The 18,625-nt window shown below is 39.0% G+C and overlaps 1 pseudogene across 1 annotated transcript; it reads left to right on the forward strand.

Moving 5' to 3' along the window:
* Positions 1–11,154: 11,154 nt before the first annotated feature.
* LOC308428768 (thioredoxin reductase-like selenoprotein T) lies at positions 11,155–11,803 on the forward strand (annotated as a pseudogene). Its single transcript has one exon. The product of its transcript is annotated as a thioredoxin reductase-like selenoprotein T (transcript).
* The last annotated feature ends 6,822 nt before the right edge of the window (positions 11,804–18,625 follow it).

Here is an 18,625-nt window from a genome sequence, read left to right on the forward strand (position 1 = left end):
TCTGTGGCTACATGAACTAAGGCCTAATGATGAATACCTGAAGCTGTGGATATCGTCCACATCTAAATTTTCCTTCTATGTGGGAACATGGTCCTTACCCCTAAGGTTGAGACATGAAACTGTGGATAGTATAAGTTATACTATCCTTCTCTGTGAGATCATTTAAGGCCCACAGTAGATGCCTGAAGCTGTGGATACTATCAACAATTAAACTTCCCTTCTGTGGTGGGTGCAAAAAGTTTTGAATAGTATCAAATTTTAAGCTCTCCTTCTCTGTGATAGCATTGTCCAAGGTCTATGATTGATGGCTAAAGCTGTAAATACTATCAAGAGTTAAATGCTCTTTCTTCATTACTACATACTCTTTTTGTTAATTTACTTTCTCATTTACTATATCCTAACAGCAGTTCCCCCTCTTTTCTTCTCCCAGTCCCTTCTCCCTTTCCCTCCCCATGCACTCCTCCTCTGTTTTTGTTCAGAACAGGACAGGCCTTTCAGGGATACCAACCAAACATGGCATATCAAGTTGCAAAATGACTAAGCACCTCCCCTCATATTAAGACTGGACACAGCAACCAGTAGGAGGACAAGAATTCCCAAAGCAGGTAAAAGTGTGGAAAACAGTCCCATTCCCTCTGTTAGAAGTCCCACAAAAAAACACCAGGCTATACCACTGTAATATATATGCAAAGGGCCTAAGTTAGGCTTCCCGATTATCTGTGTGGTGTCAATGAACCCCTATATGTCCATGTTTGTTGACTTCATCGATTTTCTTGTGGTACCCTTGACAACTCCAGCTCCCTGCTACAATCCTTCTCCCCTTCTTCCACAGGAATCATTGAGTTCTGCCCAGTGTTTGGCTGTGGTCTCTGCATCTATTCCCCCAGTTGTTGGGTGGAGTTCTCTAACAGTGACTATGCCAGGCTCCTGTTTACAAGTATAGCAAAATATCATTAGAGAATCATTTTATCATTAGAGAATCATTTCTTTTCTTTCTTTCTTTCTTTCTTTTTTTTTTTTTTTTTTTTTTTTTTTTGCATGTTTGATTCTCTCCTAGGTCTTCAGAGCCATCCAACTTTTGGTATGTGTCTTGAGCTAGATCAGTTATTGGTTCACCACTTCCAAAATTTCTGTGCCACCTTTACCAGAGCAGTCTTGTTGGCAGAACAAATGTAGGCCAAAGGTTTTGTGGCTAGGTCAGTGTTTAACCCCTACACTGAAACTCTTGCTTTGTTATAGGAGATGGTTGGTTCAGGCTTCATATCCCCCATTACTAGGAGTCTTAGCTAAGGTCACCTTAATAGATTCCTGGAGTTTCCATTGCAGTGGGTTTCTACCTTGCTCCCCAATTCCAATTGTCTCCTTCACCCCCTTTCCAACTAACCCTCCTATTCCCATCCCCACCTGCCTCCAGTCTACCCACAATATCTATTGTATTTCCCCTTCCCAGAGAGTTCCATGAATCCCCCTTTAAGCCCTCCTTGTTACTTAGCCTCTCTGGGTCTGTGGAATGATTATTCTTTAGAGTTAATATCCACTTATAAGTAAGTATATACCACTCTTGTCTTTCTAGGTCTGGGTTACCTCACTCAGAATGATTTTTTTAAGTTCTACCCATTTGTCTACAAGTTTCATGATGTGTTAGAACATATGCTAAAGCAACAGGGTATACCTGAAGCTGTGGACAGTATCAACAGTTACACTTTTCTTCTCTGTGATGGAATGATTCTAGTTCTGGAGTAGAGGTATGAAGCTGTGGGTAGTACCAACAGTTAACCAGTAGTTGTGCTGTGAAAACTTGGTCTATGATGGGTACTTCAATCTCTGGATAATATCAACAGGTGATCTCTCCTTCACTTTGAGGACATCTTGCCAAGTCTATCTTGGATTACTGAAGCTACAGATAGTACCAATAGGTAAAATTTCCTTTTCTATGAGGACATGATATAAAGTCTACTCTGGATGAGTGAACCTGTGCATAGTACCAACAGTGAAACTCTCCATCCCTATGAGGGCACTGTATACAACTTTGGCAGATTCCTGAATTAATGGATACTATGAACATTTAAACAATTCTTCTCTGTGAATGAATTCTAGTGAAATGAGGCCTATCATGGATGCCTGAATTTGTGGATACTGCATAGTATCTGCAGTTAAACACTCCTGCTCTGTGAGGGCAAGTTTAAGGCCTATGGTGGATGTTCAAAGCTGAGGATAACAAAGATTTAAACCCAACTTCTCTGTGAGAACAAGGTAAAAGTCCTAAGAAGAATTTCTGAAGCTGTGGATAGATTCAAGAGTTAAACTCTCCTTTTGGGTGAAACATGGTCTAAGGTCTATGGTGGATGCCTAAAGCTATGTTATTTTTAACAACAGTTAAATTCTTCTTGTCTGTGAGGTCAAGAACTTAGGCCTGTGGCAGATGTCTGAATTTATAGATAGTAACCTGTATCAACATTTCTTTTTTTGTTCTTGAATATTTTCTGTATTTACATTTCATCTGTTATCCCTTTTCTGCCAACACAATCCCCCACTCCCACTACCTCCATGAAGGTGCTTCCTCTCCCAACCTCCCTCTCCCACCTCAGCGCCTTGGCGTTCCCCTGCACTGGGAAAACAACCCTTCTCTGGATCAAACTCCTCTCCTCTCAATGATGCCGGAGAATAATATTCTCTGCTGCATCATTGAGCCATGGGTCTCTCCATAAAAACTCATTGGGTGGTGTTTTAGTCTGTGGGAGCTTTGGTGAGTTTGGTTAGTTAATAATTTTGTTCTTCCCATGGGTTGCAGACCTTTTCAGCTCCTTCAGTTCTTTCTCTAGCTCCTTCATTGGGTACCTGGATTCAATCAAATGGTTAGCTGCAAGCATCCTCCTCTTTATCAGTAGGGTTCTGGCAGAGCCTATAAAGAGGCATTCATATCAGATTCCTGCCAGTAAGCACTACTTGGCATCATAAATAGTGCCTGGGTTTATTGGCTACATATGGGATGGATCTCCAGGTGAGGCAGTCTTTAGATGATCTTTTCTCCAATCTCTGTTCCTCTATTAGTCCCATTATTTCCTCCCATGAATGATTTGTTCTCCCTTCTAAGGATTGAGGCATCCAACTTCTGGGCTTCCTTCTCTCTGAACTTCATAATTCCTGTGAATTGCTTCTTGGTTATTCTGAATTTTTGGGCTAGTATCCACTGATGAGTGAGTGCATACCATGAGTGTTCTTTTGTGACTGGGTTACCTCACACAGGATGATAGCTTCAAGTTCCATTCATTTGCCTAGGAATTTTATGAAGTAATTGTTTTTAATAGCTGGGTAGTATTCTATTGTGTAAATATAGGACAACTTCTGTATCCATTCCTCTGTTAAAGAACATTTGGGTTCTTTCCAGCTTTTGGCTACTATGAATAAAATTATTATAAATAAATATGAACATGGTGGAACATATGTTCTTGTTAGATGTTGTAGCTTCTCTTGGGTATATGCCCAGGAGTGGTGTAGCTGGGTTCTTAGATAGTACTATGTCTAGTTTTCTGAGGACCCATCAGGCTGATTTCCATAGTGGTTGTACCAGTTTACAACCCCACCAACAGTGAAGGAATGTTGAGCATTTCTTTAGGTGCTTCTCAGTCATTCAATGTTCCTCAGATAAGAATTCTTTGTTTAGCTCTGTACCCCATTTTTAATAGGATTATTTGATTCTCTAGAGTCTAACTTCTTGAGTTCTTTTTCTTAAACATTTATTCTCTGTGAGAAAATGGCCTACAACCTACTGTGTATGCCTGAATTTATGGATAGTAGATAATATCAACAGTTAAACTTTCATTCTTTCTGAGGTAAAAGTCTAAGACTACCTAGTATCAATTACCATACATGCTGCTAAGCTTCTCATATACCTACATAACCATCATAAAGTTTAATTTTACTGTAAACACATTATAATTTTTCATATGTTTCAGCAACTTCAACATATAATTTCCCCTCCTTTCCTGTTACATTGAAAATGTCTCGTGTAAAAGGAAGCACTTTATATCTCTGCTTTGGTGTTATTATCTGGTTCCAAAGATTGACAGCATCACTGAAAACTTGAGAACTATGAGGCCATCATAAAGTACAATAAAAGCTAGTTTAACACAAGCATTGGAATACCATGAGAATAAAGCCAACCATTGAGACAACTAGTAGTAAGCAACAAGCAGAAAATATATACAATGCGCATACACTGGAGAAGGAGTAATTCCTAACTTGGGGGGGGGGGGATATGGTAAAAAAGCATGTGATTTCACCACTGTATTCAGAATAGTACACAGTATAAGAAACTCATGAATTAAATTTTACACATTATTTATAACTGGTGAGGCATAATCAGTTTGATTATATATTTTCACTGAAATCTTAACATCAAGTGCTATTAGTTTTAATTGTAGTATTTGTCATAGACATTTTAAAAAATTATTTATTTATTTATTTATCTATCTATCTATCTATTTATTTATTTATTACATGTAAGTACACTGTAGCTGTCTTCAGACACACCAGAGGAGTGCATCATATCTCATAACAAATGGTTGTGAGCCACCATGTGGTTGCTGGGAATTGAACTCAGAACCTCTGGAGGAGCAGTCAGTGCTCTTAACCACTGAGCCATCTCTCCAGCCCATTCATGAAGTTTTTAAACTCTAAGGCAGGAGATGAGCCAAAGAGTAACTAAGATAATATAAACATTAATGTTTCCAGCTAGATAGTGATTGCCACTGCTCACTAGTTGATAAGGGAACGCAACAGCTGGAGACTGTGGAAAAGGCTGGCTTTCAGTCATAAATATGGCCTGTCTTTCTAATGGATATAGAATGGCAAGATAACAGAGAGCCATGCCATCTTCTCTGGGTTTTCCTAGTTGTGGGTGGCAGTTTTTGAATAGGCAGGGATCTTCTATATCAAAGCATTAAATATGTTGCCTGTAACCCTACAAGTTAAACCACACATAAGCCTTCTCTCCAACTTTGTGCCTGTGCTCTAAGTTCCCAATCTAATTGTCTTCCCTACATCTGATCCTGCTTAGAATCCAGGTCTTGATCTCTTCTGACCAAAATGCCCCACTGAATGACAAGGGTCCTGCTACCTGACCCTTGCACTCTTTCCTCTTCCCTCTGGTCTTTCTTGGTGACCCAGCTCTCTACTCTGGGAAGACTCAAATCAAAAGTGTTTTGCCCTGATCCAGAAACCCCAGGGCCCAATGAAACTTTTGCATTTGTACTTGCAGCTAGATGACTTTCCCTAGAAGCCACCTGACTTCCATATGCTGCACGACTGATGTGAGAACCTGGCTTTAGTCCAGTTACCTTCTGGAAGAAATAACTCACCAGCAGGCTGGCTACATCATGGAATATATAGAATCATCCAGAGAATGTCAGATCTGTTTTAAAAAAACAAGAAATGCCTAGACATTGAGACTGGTATTTTAAATTAATTATACACACTTTAAAAAAATGAATGACACAGACACATAAAAATCAATTCCTCAGGCTTGCTGATTGCAGGTAGCATTTATAGAGAAGATATTCCTATTTTTTAATTGGTGCCAGACTGAGACCAGATATTCCTGTTATGTTGGTCTGTCCACTGTCCTGTTGTTTTCAGTCTTTCACCTCATTGAGATCCACATTTGCATTTACAAATTCAAAGTGGGTATTTTTCTGTTTCCCCAGCTCCTTTGTCATTCCAACAGGTTGCCTGGGTGCACTGCAGGTACAGACAAAGTACCCAGGATTAGCAGCTGATTCCAGTGTGAAGTAGGAGCCAGCCTTTTCCTTCAGGAAGGTGAAGGGCAGGAGCTTCTCACGGCTCAATGAACTCAGTTGTTTAATTTTCTGTTTGAAATACACAGGAGAATTTATTAGTAACTACTACAGTTGTGTCTAGAAATGTCCCCCCAAAAGGCCTGTATGTCAGAGCCTTGGTCTTCACCTTGGGACAATTGGGAGGTGAAGGAAACATTAAAAACAGGGATTTGGCCAGTGTGCCCTCAAAGGCAATTGTGGGACCTCATCCTGGTCTTCCTCTTTTTTATCCTAGCCATTAAGTGAGTAGTATGCACCCCTTACCCCCATGTGCTCCCACTGTGGTATACTACCACAGGCCCCCAAAATTAGGGTTGATTGGCCAAGTCTATGAACCAAAATCGTGTTCCCTTTAGAATGTGGTTGTCTTGGGTATTTGTCATGGTAACTGAGAATGCTAACACATAAGACTTCTTTGTAGGTGCAGGTGTGGATATACAAAGGCTTAGGCTATCAGTTTTAGCACTGAGGATTTCTACTTTCCTGAGCTGGAGGGCTCTTACCTTTAATTTTAACATGGGATGCTTTGACTTTTTGACTCTATCACAGCAGAGATAGAGTTTTCCCTTAGATACAGCCAAAACAATACGATTTTTTTTTTGAGCCACTGGCTTTTCTTTTGGGTAAAGTTGATACATAAAAGGTCTCTGGGAATAGAAAACATGGTCAGCTCTAGAGTTAAAAACTTCTCTCCCCTCCTCCTTCTTTTTCTTTCTTCTTTTTTTCTGTTGAAGTTTCAGACACAGAAACACATGGCTTAATAAGTCCTCACACTCAATGTTAATTCTCATTATTTGCCCCCTGGCCATCTCTGGTTTGGATCACTCCCCGCCCCCATCTACAGAGACTTTCGGCTACGGACACCTCTGGTTCCCTCTCCTGCCTTACTCGCTGGCGCTTATCACTGGTTCCAAACTCCCTTTAGAAGGAGGAGACAAGCAGTCCCCTCTCCAAGGCCCAGGGCTGGTGGAGGGCAAGGGGGCACACCATACCATCTCCATTGGGTAAGAAAAATTCAAGGGTCACCTCCACGTTTGCCAAACTTGTCTGGAACTGCCACAAGGGTTCTGCCTTCCAGGACAAGAATCTGCTGATTTGTGTCACGAATGAAATGTTTATTTGGGGCAAAGGGCTTAATTCTTGGACCTGCAAAACAGTAACATATTAAAAATAACAAACCAGTCTGAGTTCAGCAACAAATGTGCTTAATGTTGCAGGCTTAGACAATAAAGCCTCTTGATTTTTTTGTTTGTTTGAATGTTTACTTGTTTGTTGGTTGGTTTGTTTTACCCTCGCTCACTGATACAAGAACTTTGGACACTTTGGATCACTGAGACCATGCTGACTCAGGGATAATTACCTCTTTGATCACTCACAAGCCAAAAAAAGTTACTATATTTCTCTAAATATCACTTTTCAGACCAATAAAATAGACATGATACAAGGTAATTAACGTTCATAGGATTGATATGAGGAATAGAGGGGCTTTAAAGGCTCACCATTATTCCAAGTAGTGTGGCATTGATAATTTGCTCATCTGAATCCTGTCACTGTGGCCTGTATTTTCAGCAATGCTCTAATGCCGTGGATCTCTGTCATGTTAGGTGCCCACTGTACTGATCGAGGTCAATAGAAGGATGGGGAGCAAGAATAGGCATATGAGGGTGGGGCAGGAGGCACTCAGGAGCAGCAATTCAATAACAGGAAAGAAGTGGAGATGGGGGTTGCCAGAGGAGATACCTGCACTTATTAAGACTTTTTATGTGGGTGGGTCTAGCTGTGGCTGTGGCTGTGGCTGGGGATTCATCTGAACACGGCTTTACTGTGGACTGGGAATTTGTTGCCATCTCTATTAGACCACATGACTTGTCTGTCTGTGAGTGACTGAGGTCAGATTTTACATGAGAGATTGCATAAGAGGCAATTATAGGGCTGTTGGCTGAGTTGACTTAGAATATCAGATGATAGTGTAATAGCTCAGCAGTTGCACAATATTTGAAAATATAATTATGTATCATATATATACAAATATGCACTCGTGGGCTTACCTCTTGCCTCAGAAACATGATGCTTTCAGCTGACACCACCAGTTTCTACTCTTCTGTTTTCTGCCCACACCCTGCCTACCCTATGATTTGTGCTCAGCTTGCACTTTGTTCTTGCACAGGAAACATTTATTGAAATGTCTTCTCACTAGGGTTCTGAGTCCTGTACTAACTCCAGGGTTCATTTCCTCTGAAAAGTTAAGATTTTGAAGTTGCAAAGAAAAGATCCGGTGCCCCAGCACTCATTCTTTAGACATCAACAGGACAGAGTTGCTTACTTTACTGAGGAGGCTGAACAACCCACTACCTCTCCCTGTGACCCAGGATCCCTCTGAAGTTCACCTGAGTGGTTGGGAGCCACGGAAGCACAACTGGTATCTGATAGCAGAGTGCATTTTGCTGTTGAATCAAAGAAAACAAATTAGCAAATCAGTTCCACTAGCTTGGAAGTTTATCGTTAATTGGCCTATGGAATTATTTCATTTCTAATGTCTACAGTTTCCAAACCATGATTAATAAGTAATCAAATCAGAAGGTATACAAATGCTTTTTAAAAGATTCTATATGCACTAATTTGGGAAGGTTCAGTTTCAACAATGTGAAGGAAGATTATGTCATAGCAAGAATTCTCACATACATTTTCTTAAAATATTTTGATAAAAATTGGGGGGTCGAAAGAGTACTTGTTTTTCTTTTATTGGACCTCAGTTTAATCTCCAGAAGCCATGTAGAGACTCAATATTGCTGTTAACTTGAATACCAGGGGCATCAAATTCCCTTTCTGTCCTGCACAGGTACTACACACACATGGTACACACATGTATATGTAGCCCTACACATAAAAATAAAAAAGTAAAGATTTTAAAATATTTTTCAATTACAAGAAGAATTTATAAGTTGCTGACCCAGCCAGATCCCAGTCTGTGTGGTGATATGCTTTGATCATGCATTATTGTTTGTTTGTTTGTTTTTTAAAGTTTGTTGGCTGCCAAACGTTTCACTGGTAAAGCAATGCTTTAAAAGTTTCATCTGAGCATGTGTATCTAAACTTGTCTACAGAGCCAGCAAGATATCTCAACAGGTAAAGACACTTGCTGCTAAGCCCGGTGACCCGAATTTGATCCCTGGGTCTAATAGAAGAAGAGAATTGAGTCCCCAAAGTTGTCCTCTGACCTCTATATATGCACCGTATCACCCGATGTCCTGGCCAATTAAATACAATGTAACAATAATAATAATAATAATAATAATAATAATAATAATAATAATAATAACCCTATGATTGCTGACAATACATCTGAGGTCCTGAACTGAAGCTGTCTGTCTCCATCACTGTCCTTGTCTATCCAGCATCTTGGAGGAATTCCTGCAGGTCAGATCTTTCAGATTGGTCAGAGAACGTATGGCTTCTGTAAGCAGAATTAGCTATATTATTTGTATTTGGAGACCATGTTTTGAGGTCAGAATGGGTTTAAAGAGGTTCCTTACCTTCTGGCTCTATGTGGGATTTAACTGGATCTTTGTAGCACTTAGAAAAATTTTTCACATCCGAAGAGCTATCTGGAGATGACATTGTCTGCACTGAGAGTGAACACAATTTGGGAAGGTCAAGGGAGGCAGGACCAACATACACAGAAGAAATTTAATTATGAAAACTTTCAACTCTAGGAAGCCTGGTCTCACATCTCTAATGCCTGCAGGAAATAGCCCTGTCTCCACTTCAACATGTTGCCTTAATGTCAAAAGGGCAGATTCATTTCCATGCATATTGTAGTTCTAGTTTAGTTTTACTTTAAAATGTAGTTATGGATTTTCTATTAAATAAACATTTATCTGGGGGCATTTATTATTTTGTATTTCTTGTGTGATTTCATTTTCCAGAAATAATGTAGAGTTCTTCCTGAACATGGGTTCTGATCAGTTGGTCTTCACAGTCCTGAAATCCATTGTCTTTAACAGATTCACAATGCTGCTGCTGCTGCTGCTGCTGCTTCTGGATAAGAGGTGAGGTGGGGTAGGTAGCAAGGCTCTAAAAACCCAACTACTAGTGACCTGGAAGAGATCAGGCTCATAAATGAACCAGAGCTGTAGGTGTCCAGGATCTCACTTCTTTGGAGTTAAATAGTACAGGTTAAATTGCTGCAATTTAAAAATCCCTTTGGCAACCCTGGAAAATAAAAGAATTGCTGGAGGTATCACGATCCTATATTATTACTAATATAATATAACTAATTTCAAGTTATAGTAGAGAATGGGGAGGGGAACATAGTATTGGCACAAAACCAGAAACATTGATCAATGGAATCTAATTAAACACAGAGATATAAATCCACACACCTATAGAATCTGATTTTCTTATAAAAATGCTAGAAATACACATTGAAAAAAGTTATCTTCAAATGATGGTGCTGGTCAAACAGGATGAGTATAGAATAGATCCATACTTAATTCCCTGTACAAAACAACACCAACTAAATTAGAGACCTCATAAAACCAGATACACTGAACATGATAGAAGAGAAGCTGAGGAATAGCCTTGAATTGATTGGCACAGGAAAAGACTTTCTGAACAAAACATAAGATCAACAATTAATAATTGGAACCTCATGAAACTGAAAAGCTTCTTCAATGGCAAAAGGACAATGTCATTCTAACAAAGCAGCAGCCTATACGTTCAAAAGAGAACAATAGATCTGCCACCAGGAACAGTGGAGATCCAGGGACGCAGGCCTGGTGAGACTGCACTGTGAGTAGCCAGGGAACAGAGAGGTCTGGGCCGAGCATATGGAAATCGTGGCCCTCCCGTTCATTCAGGGAAACAGGAACTCTACCATAAGGATTCGGTTTCCACCCAGAGGGCCCATGCGTGCAGACCAAACGTTCAGGCCATTTGTAACTGGGAACAGCAGAGATCCAGGGACACAGGCCAGGTAAATGGGAAAGATGGGAGCAAATCAATGACAAGACCACATATAATCACAGAAAACAAGATAGCAAGAGGAAGGTGAAAGAACTTGCCCAATGGAAACCAAGGCAACCTGGCAACACCAGAACCCAGCTCTCCCATCACAGAAAACAGCAGAATGCCAAACACTCCAGAAAGAGAAGACTCAGACCTGAAATCATACCTCAAGATGCTGATAGAGATACTTAAAGAAGAACAGGAGGAAAAGCATGAAGAAATATAGGCTTTGAAAGAGGAAACATAGTTTGAGGCTAGGTTTTGGGCTGCAGTCTCTGTGAAGGAGGCCGGAGCGGCTGTCTCAGTTAAGATGAGGCTCTTGCTGCTTCTGCTGGTGGCGGCATCGGTGGTGGTCTGCAGTGAGGCCTCTGCCAACCTGGGCGGCGTACCCAGCAAGAGATTAAAGATGCAGTACGCCACGGGGCCACTGCTCAAGTTCCAGATTTGTGTATCCTGAGGGTACAGGCGGGTGTTTGAGGAGTACATGCGGGTTATTAGCCAGTGGTATCCAGACATCCGCATTGAAGGAGAGAACTATCTTCCTCAACCAATTTATAGACACATAGCATCTTTCCTGTCAGTCTTCAAACTAGTATTATTATTAACACTATTACAAATTATTAATAGGCTTAATAATTGTTGGCAAAGATCCTTTTGCTTTTTTCGACATGCAAGCTCCTAGCATCTGGCAGTGGGGCCAAGAAAATAAGGTTTATGCATGTATGATGGTTTTCTTCTTGAGCAACATGATTGAGAACCAGTGTATGTCAACAGGTGCATTTGAGATAACTTTAAATGAGGTGCTAGTGTGGTCTAAGCTGGAGTCTGGACATCTTCCATCCATGCAACAACTTGTTCAGATTCTTGACAATGAAATGAAACTCAGTGTGCATATGGATTCAATCCCACATCATCGATCACAGCCCTGCCTATCAGCACTGAAAACTCTTTATACCTAGGGATTTTGCAAGAGCAGCGTGGCTGACATTATGAAGGCCTGTACTGAAGACAGCAAGCTGTTAGTATAGAACAGATGTTTCTTGGCAGGCTCGTTGTACCTCTTGGAAAACCTCAGTCAGTGCAAGACAGTTTTCCATGCTGGCACATGCTGAATTCTGCACATACATGTAGTGCAGTGATACTGTGTAGCGTCCCTGAGCCCACAGTTAATAGTTTCTTCTTACATAGTATTACTACTTGTAATTTTTTTTCGGTCATGTTTGAGAAAGTACAGAATTGAGTTACAACTTGAGGTTTTTTCAACACCTGTGTTAAGTCGGTTGTGTTTTTATATTAATTTTCATTTTTTTTTAAATAGTTAAGCATCAGTTTTTTGAACTGAAGTTCCCAAATAATTTTTAAGAGTTCCTCAGATAGCTCTAATTGGCCGTGTTTAATACATAGTTTTGAAAACACTGAAGATTGTGAACAGTAAATTATACAGGATTATGGTAGGAAATCCAATATCCAGAATACTCTATGTGTGTGTGTGTGTGTGTGTTTGTGTGTGTGTGTGTTGCCTAGTAAGTGTGGTTTGTGTGTGTGTGTGTGTGTGTGTGTGTGTGTGTGTGTGTGAGAGAGAGAGAGAGAGAGAGAGAGAGAGAGAGAGAAGGTGACTTAAAAGATAATCTCATAACGGACATACTTTAGATTTACACACAAGTAATGAGCTAATTTACTGTTTTAGAACAGGTGAAACTCATCTCACTAAAGAGCAATTTAATGAAACCTCTTTACAAAGTATGTATTATGTAAACAGAGATTATTTGTCTAGTAATTGAATTATCTTAAAACATCATATATCAGAATTTTATTGTATTTGAAAGACAAAATTTAAAATATTTTTAATGTTTTCATATTGTTCCAGAGTTCTAAAAAAAATAAACTTAGAGTTGACAAAGACAATAAGAATGATTTTCCAGAATAGAGACTAGTTTTGAGTAGCAGTTACATAGCAACTGTGGCAATGGAAGGGTTAAGTGGAAGAGGCTGCCATGACCTGGTCGTAAGGTTAAGGAACACAGCATGGGGACTTGATACTGAGAGCAGCTTGACCACTGGACGTACCCTATGCATACAGGCAGTGCCTCTTACAGCCTAAAGTGGAGCCTGCGGTGGCCTTCAGATGATTGACAGGAGAGAGCGGATGGAATGGTCCCCTTTGGTTAGCACTGTAGCACTGCTAGCCTAGGTTCTCTTGGTATAGACATTGTAATTTAAATGGAAATTCCACATATATGTGTATGTTGACTAGGTCTTAAAACCTTGCTAATATGGTTGCCTACCACTTCAGTCTCCACATCCTGCAGAGCTTAACATTGGAGGGGCCTTTCTTCAAGTAGTGAACATTCCATTGGTGATGGAGTGAGCTTTACGGCACATAGACGCTCATAATTTCAGCCATGTGCACTTGACAGGTCGAACTATGAAGAACCCAATGTCAAATCCAACTTTCTCAGTGTTTGCCTTAGATTGAATTTGTCTCCAAGTTAGTAGCTTTTACTGGCTTAGACATTCACACTCATCTCTTATATTTTATGTTTAGTCATATTTAAATCCAGAGTTTAATAGTCTACTAGACAGATAAATGAGGTGCATGAATATAAAAATATATAAGGAAAAGAAGATAAACTATTTATAATTTTATTATATTACTAACATTTCAAAATTTATTAGTTGCTTATAAATTGTATAGTTATAAAATGTCTGTGCTCTGTTAATCAGATAATCGTAGAAGTATCACAGGCTGGCTAGTTATACTGGAGTTTTCAACATAGTTGCCATTGTGGAAGGATTTTTGTACGAATAAAAAGTTGGTAAGACATGGCTTTACACCTCAGCATGTCAGATATGGACACATGCTCTGAGAATGTGAATGGCATGGCGGGTCACTAGCATTAGTAATAAGTGCTCAGCCTGCAAAGCCGTGAAACAGGGTGAGATCCAGTCACAGTTCATTCTTAATTCAGAGGTTTAGTAGTTTGGAATTTTGGTTGACTGGAACATTTTATCATTGTCATAACTTAAATAATTTCAGTTAAAATTTCTTAAACATGATTTTATATTCAAGGGCTTTTCTTTTAAAAAAAATGAGAGCAGGTAAAGAATTGTAAAGATTTGGGACTTCTTTATGGCATTGTGAAAATAAATAAGCCAATGTGAAAGGAAGAAAGAAAAAAAGAGGAAACATGAAAAACACTCAAAGAAATCAAAGAACTAGAGAAAAACAGAACCAAAGGGATGAAGAAATTGAAGAAGGAATTTAAAATGGAAATGAAAACATTAAAAGAGAAAACTCTAGAGGTAGAAAATCTAAAAAAGAAATCAGGAGTCACATATGCAAGCATTTCCAACAGACTACAAGAGATGGAAGAGAGAATATCAGGTGCCGAAGACAACATGTAAAACATAGACAAAACAGTCAGATAAGATGCAAAAGCCAATAAGCTCCTAACCCAAACTCTCCAGGAGATCCAGGACACAATGAGAAGACCAAACCTAAGGATAATAGGAATAGAAGAGGGTGAAGAATATCAGCTAAGAGGCACAGTAAATATCTTCAACAAAATTGTAGAAGAAAACTTCCCTACCCTTAAGAATGAGATGACCATGAGCCTAAAAGAAGCCTACAGAACTCCAAATAGTGTACCAGAAAATAAATTACTCCTGACACATAATAGTCAAAATGCCAAGTGCCCAAAACAAAAAAAAAAAAAAAAAAAAAAAAAAAAAAAAATTACAAAAAACAGTAAGGGGAAAAGGTCAGACCAATCAGAATCATACCCGATTTCTCAACAGAGACTATGAAAGCTAGAACATCTTGGACAGACATTATGCAGACCCTAAGAGAGCACAAGTGCCAGCCCAGGCTGCTATACCCAGCAAAACTCTCAATCATCATAGATAGAGAAACCAAGATATTCCAGGACAAAACCAAATTTACACAATACCTAACTACAAACCCACTACAACGAGTTATAGGTGGAAAACCCAATACAAGGAGGGGAACTACATCCTAGAAATAACAAGAAAATACCTAAACAAGAAAAACAAAAGAAGAAAGACACACAGTCACAATTCAAACTCTAAAAGCAAAAATAGCAGGAAACAGCAACCACTATTTCTTAATATCTATTAACATAATTGGACTCAATAAAAATATTTAGGGTATCAGACTGGATACATAAACAGAATCCAGCATTATGCTGCATACAGGAAACTCATCTCAGCGACAAAGACAGACACTATCTCAGAGTAAGAGGGTGGGAAAAAAACTTCCAAGCAAATGGCCCCAAGAAGCAAGCTGGAGCGACCATTCTAATATTGAATAAAGTAGATTTTCAACCAAAAGTTATCAAAAAAGATAAAGAAGGACACTTTTTACTCATTACAGGGAAAATTTGTCAGGAGGAACTCTCAATCCTTAATATATATGCTCCAAGTACAAGAGCACCCATATTCATAAAAGAAAACCTACTAAAGCTCAAAAATTACACTGCATCCCACACAATAATAGTGGGAGACCTCAACACCCCACTCAACAGATCATGGAAACAGAAACTGAACAAGGAAACAGTGAAACTAGCAGAGGTTATGAACCAATTGGAATTAACAGACATCTACAGAACATTTCATCCCAAGACAAAAGAATACACCTTCTTCTCAGCACCTCACGGCCCCTTCTCCAAAACTGACTCTATAATAGGTCACAAAACAAGGCTCAATAGATATAAGAAGACTGAAATACTCCCATGCATCCTTTCAGATTACCAAGGTCTAAGGATGGTCTTTAATAACAACAAAGGCAACAAAAAGCACATATACACAAGGAAACTAAACAATGCTCTATTAAAAAATACCACGGTCAAATAAGAAATAAAAAAATAAATAAAGGACTTTCTAGAATATAATGAAAATGAAAACACAACATACCCAAACCTATGGGATGCAATGAAAGAAGCACTGAGAAAAAACTAATAGCTCTGAGTGCTTCCAAAACAAAACTGGAGAGAGCACACACTAGCAACTTAACAGCACTGATGAAAGCTCTAGAACAAAAGGAAGCAGATATACCCAAGAGGAGTAAGCAGCAAGAAATAATCAAACTCAGAGCAGAAATTGACCAAATAGAAACAAAAAAAAAAAATTGAAAGAATCAACAAAACCTAGAGCTCGTTCTTTGAGAAAATTAACAAGACTGATAAACCCTCTAGCCAGACTGACTAGAGGGCAAAGAGAGAGTATCCAAATTAACAAAATCAGAAATGAAAATGGAGACACAATAACTGAAACTGAGGAACTTCAAGAAATCATCAGATCCTACTACAAAAGCCTATATTCAACAAAGCTGGAAAATCTGGAGGAAATGGATAAATTCCTAGACAGATACCAGATACTAAAGTTAAAACAGGACCAGGTAAACCATCTAAATAACCCTATAACACCTAAAGAAATAGAAGAATTCATCAAAGCCCCCCAACTAAAAAAAGCTCAGGTCCAGATGAGTTCAGTGCAGAATTCTATCAGACATTTATTGATGACCTAATAATAATAATCTCCAAACAGTTTCACAAAATCAAGTCAGATAGAACACTACCTAACTCATTTTTAGAGGTCAAAATAACCCTTGTTCCTAAACCACACCAAGACCCTACAAGGAAAGAGAACTTCAGACCAATCTCACTTATGAACATTGATGCCAAAATACTCAACAAAATCCTTGCAAACCGAATCCAGGAACACATCAAAATGATCATTCACCATGACCAAGTAGGCTCATCCCTGGGATGCTGTGGCTTTTTAATATGTGAAAATCTGTCAACGTAATCCACCATATAAACAAACTCAAAGAAAAAACTACATGGTCATCTCACTAGATGCTGAGAAAGCATTTGACAAAATTCACCAACACTTCATGGTAAAAGTCTTTGAAAGAACAGGAATCCAAGGCCTATACCTAAACATAATAAAAGCAATATACACCAATCCAATAGCCAATATCAAACTTAACGGTGGGAAACTTGCTGCCCAGTCTCCCCATACCTATTCAACATAGTACTGGAAGTCCTGTCCAGAGCAATTAGACAACAAAAGGAAATCAAAGGGATACAAATTGGAAAGGAAGAAGTAAAAACATCCCTGTTTGCAGATGACATGATAGTGTGCATAAGTGACCCTAAAAATTCTACCAGAGAACTTCTACAGCTGATAAATAAGTTCAGCAAAGTGACTGGATATAAAATTAACTCAAACAAATCAGTAGCCTTCCTCTACCCAAAGGACAAACATGTGGAGAAAGAAATTATCAAAAGATACCCTTCACAGTAGTCACAAACATATGAAATACCTCAGTGTGACTCTAACTAAGCAAGTGAAGGACCTGTATGGCAAGAACTTCAAATCTCTAAAGAATGAAATTGAGTAAGATCTCAAAAAATGGAAAGATTTTCCATGATCATGAATGGGAAGCATCAACATTGTAAAAATGGCCATCTTACCAAAAGCAGTCTACAGATTTAATGCAATCCCCATCAAAATTCCAACCCAGTTCTTCATAGAGGTGGAAAGAGCAATGTGCAATTTCATCTGGAATAACAAAAGACCTAGAATAGCGAAATCATTCTCAACAACAAGAAAACATCTGCGGGAATCACCATCCCTGACCTCAAGCTATATTACAAGGCAATTGTGCTGAAAACTGCATGGTACTGGTACAGAGATAGGCACGTGGATCAATGGAATAAAATGGAAAATCCAGAAATAAGCCCTCACAAATATGGTCACTTGAGTTTTGACAAGGAGCTGTAAACATTCAATGGAAAAAAGGACAGCCTATTCAACAAATGGTGTTGGTCCATCTGACACTCAGCATGCAGATGAATGAAAATAGACCCTCTCTTATCTCCTTGTACAAAGCTCAAGTGCAAGTGGATCAGAGATCTTCACATTAAATCAGGTACATTGAAACTATTAGATGAGAAAGTAGGGAAAACCTTAGAACACATAGGCACAGGAGAAAATTTCCTGAACAGAACACCAATGGCTCATGCTCCAAGGTCAAATATTGACAAATGGGACTTAATGAGATTGCAAAATTTCTGTAAGGCTAAGGACACTGTCAAGAAAATAAAATGGCAGCCAACAGATTAGGAAAAGATCTTTATCAACCCCATATCTGATAGAGGTCTAATATCCAAGGTATACAATGAACTTAAGAAGTTAGACACCAGAGAAACAAACAACCTTATTAAAAAATGGGGTACAGAGCTGAACAAAAAGTTCTCAATTGTGTAGTATCAAACGGCAGAGATGCATCTAAGGAAGTGCTTGACATTTTTAGCCATCAGGGAAATACAAATCAAAACAACCATGAAATTCCACCTCACACCAACCAGAATGGCTAAGATCAAAAATTCCAATGACAGTAGATGCTGGTAAGGATGAGAAGAAAGAGGGACATTTCTCCACTCTTAGTGGGGTTGTAAACTGGTACAACCAATCTGGAAATCAGTCTTGTGGTTCCTCAGAAAATTGGACATTGTACTACCTGAAGACCCAGTTATTTCACTTCTGGGCATATACCCCCGAGGTGCTCCAACATACAACAAAGATACATGCACCACAATGTTCATAGCAGCCCTATTTATAATAGTCAGAAGCTGGAAAGAACCCAGATGTCCTTCAGTAGATGAATGGATTCAAAACTTGTGGTATATTCACACAATGGAGTACTACTCAGCTATCAGAAACAATGACTTTATGAAATTCTTAAGAAAATGGAT

Source organism: Micromys minutus (genome assembly GCF_963924665.1).
Source record: "Micromys minutus genome assembly, chromosome: 13".
NCBI lineage: Eukaryota > Metazoa > Chordata > Mammalia > Rodentia > Muridae > Micromys > Micromys minutus.